Consider the following 7139-nt stretch of genomic DNA (forward strand, 5'->3'; position numbering starts at 1 on the left):
GTGTTATAATATAGCTTTAATGACGCAATGATATGCTGTAGTACCTCAGAAACAAATGGTTATCTCTCGAACTTGCATTTCGCAGTTAGCAACATAACTCATCAACTACATCTACATGTATTCCCAACACATTCTCAAATTAAAAATATTTCACGCCAAAATTAACAGTACTTCCTTTGATACAGTAATGGAGCCTTAAAGACCAGGATGCGTAAAAGCAGACCCAGTATCTTACTGCTACTGGCAAATGGATTTTTCTATTCAATCAACAATCTCCTCAAGTATTGATCATCAGGTGGTTAGCAAATTTTGAACCAATTATGATCACATATAAACATTGCCCTAGCCTTGCTTCCCTCCTTAGTACCTGCACAAGCCACCATAGGATCAGAACTTGTAAGATTTTACACTTTATCAAATACCAAAAAACATGGTATCACGATTGACGATCAGTTTTTAAATATCCAGCCTTGGTTTTGCATGACAAACATATTAATGAAAAGTAGAGAACTTGGTAACAGCATCCACAGAGCTAGAAACTCAGCTCAGTAGCCAACTACTGTAGTCTGTCGGAACTGAAAGATCATATACAAATTAAATACCTTCAGCAAATTTTATCAAGATGGTTGTCCGTGGTTGGTGCTGCCCCTCCACAGGGACAAAATGTGCTGTCACTACTGCTGGGAAACCTGCATTATTGAGCACACCTTTCAAAGGAAGGAAGAGAAGATAAATAATAGCTCTAAGACATTTTCACTCTAGGAATGGGTGAAGGTCGACTCTGCTACATCTTAGTCCTGGTTCTTACAGTCGATAAACTTATGGGCATATCAACTAAAAAGCAGCTCTAAGATAACTTTGTCGAAGAAAAGTTGGTTCTCTTACCCTTACAATTCCAGCAACAAAAGCTCCACAATTGGAAGCACCCATATCTTTTGGGATAGAAATAAATCTACAATGCGAAATGCATATTAACAACACAGAGAGAGACAACAAACATTCAGAATGGTATCAGTAACTATTACCTGTTGACAAGGAGCTCCTTCTCACTAATCATATATTCATCTTCATGTTCAGTGCCTTTCTCAAGTGAATCAGCCACCTGGTACATAAAAGCTAGAAGTTTTCACCAGCAGAATGATTTTCGAGATTGAAGGTTAATACAGGCTACAAGAGCTTGATATCATGCAACTCAATCATAAGGATCGCAACAATGAAAAGCTAAAAACTGCAAAAGCTATACACTCCACTTCAAGTTGTCCCTTCTATATAATTAAGGTCCGGTTCTTATAGGATGTAAAACTGAAAATAATAATTAGCTATCAGAACTTACAGATTTCGGGGCAAAAGTAACTTGCAGTAAAATAAAAATCAATTAAGTAGAAAGGGAAGCGACAGCTTTGCCAACACGACAAGAACACAAAGTAGACCCTTGGAATACCAACAACAACAACAATATACCCAATGTAGTCCCACAAGTGGGGTCTGGATGCTTGGAATACCAGATTCAAGGCGAGTTATTTGGTTAACCTCTTTAGTTGCACTAACCTCTCCCCTGCAAATAATGCAGATGACTTCCTGGATTTCAACAACAATATACCCAATGTAATCCCACAAGTGGGGTCTGGATGCTTGGAATACTAAATTCAAGGCTAGTTGTTTGGTTAACCTCTTTAGTTGGACTAACCTCTCCCCTGTAAATAACCCAGATCACTTATTGGATTTTGTCAGCTCCTTGGCTTTATAAGTTTTGTGTTTTTCAGCTGTCAGCTTCTCTCCTCCTATTAAAAAAGGACAATTTGATTGCTTGGAATTTCACCATGCTGAAAGACCAGTACCAATCTCTCAAACTTGTGGTTTGTACTTTTCCACCAATGCTTTCGACGGTAAGGTTATCGATGTCCAGTTCCGATCCATGTTGCTTGGCTCCGGTTCGGGACCCCGGTACTGAGGAAGACTCTATGCGATGGCGGAGCCGATTTTAATTTCCGCCGAGGGGGTTCAAAATATAAAAAAGGAAACATACGAAAAAGCCTAAGAGGGTTCAACATCTACTATATATACATAAAAAAAAATTTTAACCTTATAAAAACAGTGTTTTTTCCCGCCGAGGGGGTTTGGATGAACACCCTCGGCTCTATGTGGCTCCGCCACTGTCTATAAGGCATGGCTTTCTTCTTCCTTAGTTCAGGATCTCCCTACTCGTATGTAGGACGAGCTACTGCCTTCTCTCATCGTGTAGCCGGAGAATTCGAATACCACTACATCCTTCCATTCCTCAACAGCTCATCAAACACATAGATTGAGAAGTGAGAACACAGTCTCAATATTAAAAACAGTAACAGTTTTCTTTTCCTACAGTCTTTTTTGTAAAGAAAGATATTATCATTGCAGGGGCATTATGAAGATGCCAAACTACAAAAAAAGTAGGCTGTTGTTGGCTCCAGTTAAGGAGAACAAAAATAACATTTATGGCATCAGTACATAGAGTCTAAGCAGAACTAGGGAGCTAACGAAGTCTAAAAACAAGTCAACACTATTAACTGGTGTGAGACTGCTGGAATCATCCTCCAGATGTGCTTGATGGATTTGTCAACTCTCCAAAAAATCCAGCTGATGTAAGATTCTTTTCCTACACAAGTAGCAAGAAGGACCAAGTAAAATGTTACTTTTGCTCTGCAAACTAGGCAAAAGAAGAGAATTTAAACCTCCACCTTCTGTTCCCTCATATCCTGTAGAAGATTTTGGTACCAAGATGAATAATTGAGTGAGAGAAGACCATGCACCCCAACCTCCGAACCTACTATACCCACACTGATTCTTCCAATAGGTAGATAACTTTTCCCTCCAGCATCAATGTTATACTTCTAGTATCTCCACGCAAGAATGTTTTAGACCATACATATCATATCCAATAGTGAAACCACAGATCCAGTCACATAAAAATTATCAACAAAAATTGCATTGCCGCTCAAAGGGATTGACTTGTTACTGGAAAGAAATGACTAATGACCAAATTATCAAATCCATATTCTTCCTCCGTTTTAGAAAGCTCCATATTTTTCCTCCTAAAAGGATTTCTTTTTTTACTAAAAAAAAAAAAAAAAAAAAAAAAAAAAAAAGTAAGAACTTAACTCTTGTTTGCAGTCTCTTTCATGTACATTGACAATCGAGACGGTGCACACGAAAATTTAAAAGTTTACTGGAACTCTGGAAAATTGAGTTACCACAAAACAACTTATCCACAAGGCTAATTGATAATCTACTACAGAGATTTAAAAATGAAGTAAATGGACCATCACATTCCTGATGCTATGTCTTGTACATCCACACAGTTGAGAAAAAGATGGAGTATAGACTGGAGGAGTGTATCGTACTTCCTACCAGATGAGTTACTTGAAGCCATGGGTAATAATATAAACGTTATTCCTAAGAGCAAACAAATTTAGCTTGTCAAATAACCAACATTCTACTACTGAATGACTGGCCAACCAAGTTCGGGGAGTCTTCACTTTCGTTACCGCACCCGTTTCCGGATTCTCCAAAAATATACTACCTTTGGAGAATCCGACACGCACCCGTTTACCATTTTGAAGAGTCCGAGCAACATAGCTGGCCAAAGGTAGGTGGCACTGTGGCAGTTCCCCTCCCGCCTGACCCTAAAACCAAGCTAAAACACTAACAGAACAAAAAGAAGAACCTAAAAGAGAAAAAAAATCTTAATCAAGGCCCCACAAAGCATAAACTGTATTGCAGTAAAAATGAAGTGCTGTATAAGCAAAGGAAGACAAAAAGAAGAAGAAGAAAGCAAAACCTGACCTTCCCAAATAAAACCTTCCATACTGTACTATGCACAAATGATAAAATGCCAAGAAGTCGCGTCTCTAGTCGGTTTCCCTACAGCATTATGAAGATTTTAGGACGATTACTACATCAATAATAAAAATGAGGCTAGCAAAAGTTATTAAAATAACCATCATTATTGCTTACTTAAACATTAGAAATATAAATGCCCTGCCATTGTTCAGAAAGAATATATAGCCTGGAGCAGCACCAAAGTTAAGCCATTCTGCCGCTTCATTTACCTTTTATTCTAAACTTTTCCATTTTTTTTTTCTTCATAGAGTAATAATTTGATTAAATATTTGGGCACATATGGCCCTTATATAAGAAGTATACTATAAAGTAGAAAAGATTTTTTACGAACAACATCCAATCTTCTATACATACAGGAACCTCACGGGTGCACCAAAAGGAATCCTAAACTTTTCCATCAGAAATGGATTAGAATAAACGCTTTGCTTAACAGAAGATGTCATTATTTTTTTCTCCATTACTGATTCAGTCTCTAAATTTCATAGCTAGCTGCTTTTCATTGCATTTTTCTGAAGAAGCCATGTTAAGAGAAATCAGTAAGAAGGTTTTCAGCAAAAGAATATGAAGAATAGTCAAGCGGCAGATATGCTAGGAAAATGACCAATTGTAATCTTTGTTTTCCTTTTCTTTCTAAAACAATAAGAAAGTTGCAGTCAAGAGTAAGCAATTCTTATACAATATATGTAATCTGTTCTTTTAGAAAAAGTCTAGAGTAATTGAATTATGAACCCTTTTCAAGAGAACACCATATCAGAATAAATTCCAACCTTCATGGAAAGTTCAGACCCATTTAATAGCTAAGATCTTTCTTATTTTCTCTGCCTGAATCAGTGTTATCAAAAGCTAAAAGCGCGAAAAAGCTCTAAGGTCCGTTGGGGGTTTACGTGCAAAGTGCAAATAAAGCGTGAAATGGAGAAGAAATACAAATATATATGTGTAGTCCAAAACTAATAATTATAAACATGAATAACAAATATATGGACAAAGAAATTGAAAAAACAAAAAATAAAAAAATAAAGTGAAATACTAATTGTTTAGTTTCACCTCTTCAAAAAACGTTCAATCGCAAGGAAAAGTATGTCTTAGAGCCTTGATGACAACACCCAAGCGCATATTAAGAGAGGCGAAGCGCTCAACATTTTTTGACCCTCGTTTCAGGGCTTAGTCGCTCTTTAAGCGCGCCTTTGACAACACTGGCCTGAATTGCGATACTTTAGTTGCCTCCATTCTCGGTGAATTTTTCCCTCATTCTTGTTTTTTATAATAGTTAAACTAGCATGAAGTTACTCTAGAAAAACAGCATGATTGGAAATTGCACTAAGAAGTCCACACCTTTTCCCTGTGGCAGAGGAGTTCCAAAATCCGTGCTCCAACAGCATAACCAGCGTCCTCTAACCTTTTCCCTGGAAGACCATTAGCATCTACAAGAATGCAAAATGCTTTAATGGAGAAGGCAAACTGGTTACTTAAACAACTGTATTTGTCCAAAAGTATTTCACGTCTAAGAGTTTGGAATCTTCATCAAAGAGGAAAGTTTAAAAGATTGGAATCTGTTTAGTTGTGTAGGATTCATCTTAATAAAATATTAAGGTGGTGGTTGAAAAGTTTGATGGATTTGAATTCTTGAAACTTGTAAAATTGTGGATACAAATGAAGCTGCATGAAACACCCAAATAGAAAGAGTAAACAAGCCGAAACAATAGGCATTGCGATGCGAAGAGCTTTACTTGGAGAAATAAACGGAACATATATCAAACGTGTAAAATCTGAGAAAGTCCCACATGAATATTCTACCATAACGGGCATTCATCAATCGGTACATGAAATTTTAATGAATTTGAAGAAATTGTGTTCAGAAGTAATTTATACGGAACTTCTGACGCGTCTATTTGTGTCAAGAGTCCTGGATATGTAACTGCTCAAGATATCATCTTGCCGCCTTATCTAGAAATGGTTGATAATACACAACATACAACAAAACTTTCAGGATGGAAGTTATCCTATAGATATTGCATTCATGCCTGTTCGAAACGCGACTATAGTATTCATACTTATGGGAACGGGAATGAAAAACAAGAGTATACTTTTTCTCATATCATTTGGAATAAAGGGAGTCAAATACAAAGGGAAACACAGAGAACACCACAAAGGTTAGATACAAACAAATAAAAAGTTGAGTTCATAATAATTGGGGGAAAATAAGAAGTAACCTTCTCTCGAATTCAGCAATATTATTGACTTGGGTCTGATTGTACTGAACAAGCTCCGAAAACAAGAATGCGAAAGCACTCAAAGTGACCTGAAAATAACCGCAAATTATTACCCTGCAAACTGCTTCCCCCGTTCACTTTAACTTGTCACGCTTCCCTTCTCGAGAGTCAAACTACATGAACTTTGACCAACATTTTAAGATGTATTTATATTAATATGAGAAGAATTGCAACTTATAGTATTTTTCGTATAGTTTTCGGAAATCTAAATTTTACATTTTAAAATACTGAATTAATCTAATTCAATTTAGCTTTAGAGATTAGTCAAATGGACTCTCGAGAAGCGAAACGTGACAAGTAAAAGTGAATGGAAGAATTAGCAACAACAGTCCATTCAATTAGTGTCTAGTAGTGAAACTTTTTTTTAGTTATTCAAGTGTTACCTCTTGCTTGCCCTTGCTGAGGGGTCTCTCTAGGACGTTGTGCAGTGCTTCATTTTCCCTACTCCGATCATCAGATCTCTACTTTTTACTCTTAGATTGCATGTGATGCAAAAGTATGAAATGAACAATGATTTATTTAGCTCTCTCCTCTGCTTATTTTCGGTTGGACATTGGAGAGGAAGGTAGAGCCGAGGAAATGAAATCTCTTCTATTTTACTCTTACAGCTTGTTTGGATGGTTGTTAATTGTGTTGTTACTTTAAAGACTATCCTATGTTAAATCATCTCGCGTAGCGATGAAAAGTCTCATTTTATGTAACACCTATTTATGTGATCGCGTTTTTACCTTATTTTTTCTTCTAATTTTGTCTTAGCTTATTATCCCCGTAATAGTCATATTTTATCATTTATCCTACCTTTTTATAATAGTTTTGTCAGGTACCCTATTTTTCATTTACGTTTCTTTCAAATTGTTGGTGTGGCATTATAACGACAGGAAACGTTTTACTCTATTTAAACATTATATTCATCAAAATAATAGAATACGATGCAACATGAATGATATGTAACAACCATCCAAACAAGTTATTAGTTTTACAGTGGATAGGAAG

The 7139-nt window shown here is 36.5% G+C and overlaps 1 long non-coding RNA gene across 1 annotated transcript; it reads right to left on the reverse strand.

Annotated features, from left to right (window-relative positions):
- Positions 1-529: 529 nt before the first annotated feature.
- On the reverse strand, positions 530-1918 carry LOC132060505 (uncharacterized). Its single transcript, XR_009415938.1, has 3 exons — positions 1026-1918; positions 886-952; positions 530-689 (listed from the first exon to the last, which is right to left on the reverse strand). It is a non-coding gene; the product is annotated as an uncharacterized LOC132060505 (long non-coding RNA).
- Between the last annotated feature and the right edge of the window lie 5221 nt (positions 1919-7139).

This window comes from Lycium ferocissimum, chromosome 6 (assembly GCF_029784015.1).
Source record: "Lycium ferocissimum isolate CSIRO_LF1 chromosome 6, AGI_CSIRO_Lferr_CH_V1, whole genome shotgun sequence".
Lineage (NCBI taxonomy): Eukaryota > Viridiplantae > Streptophyta > Magnoliopsida > Solanales > Solanaceae > Lycium > Lycium ferocissimum.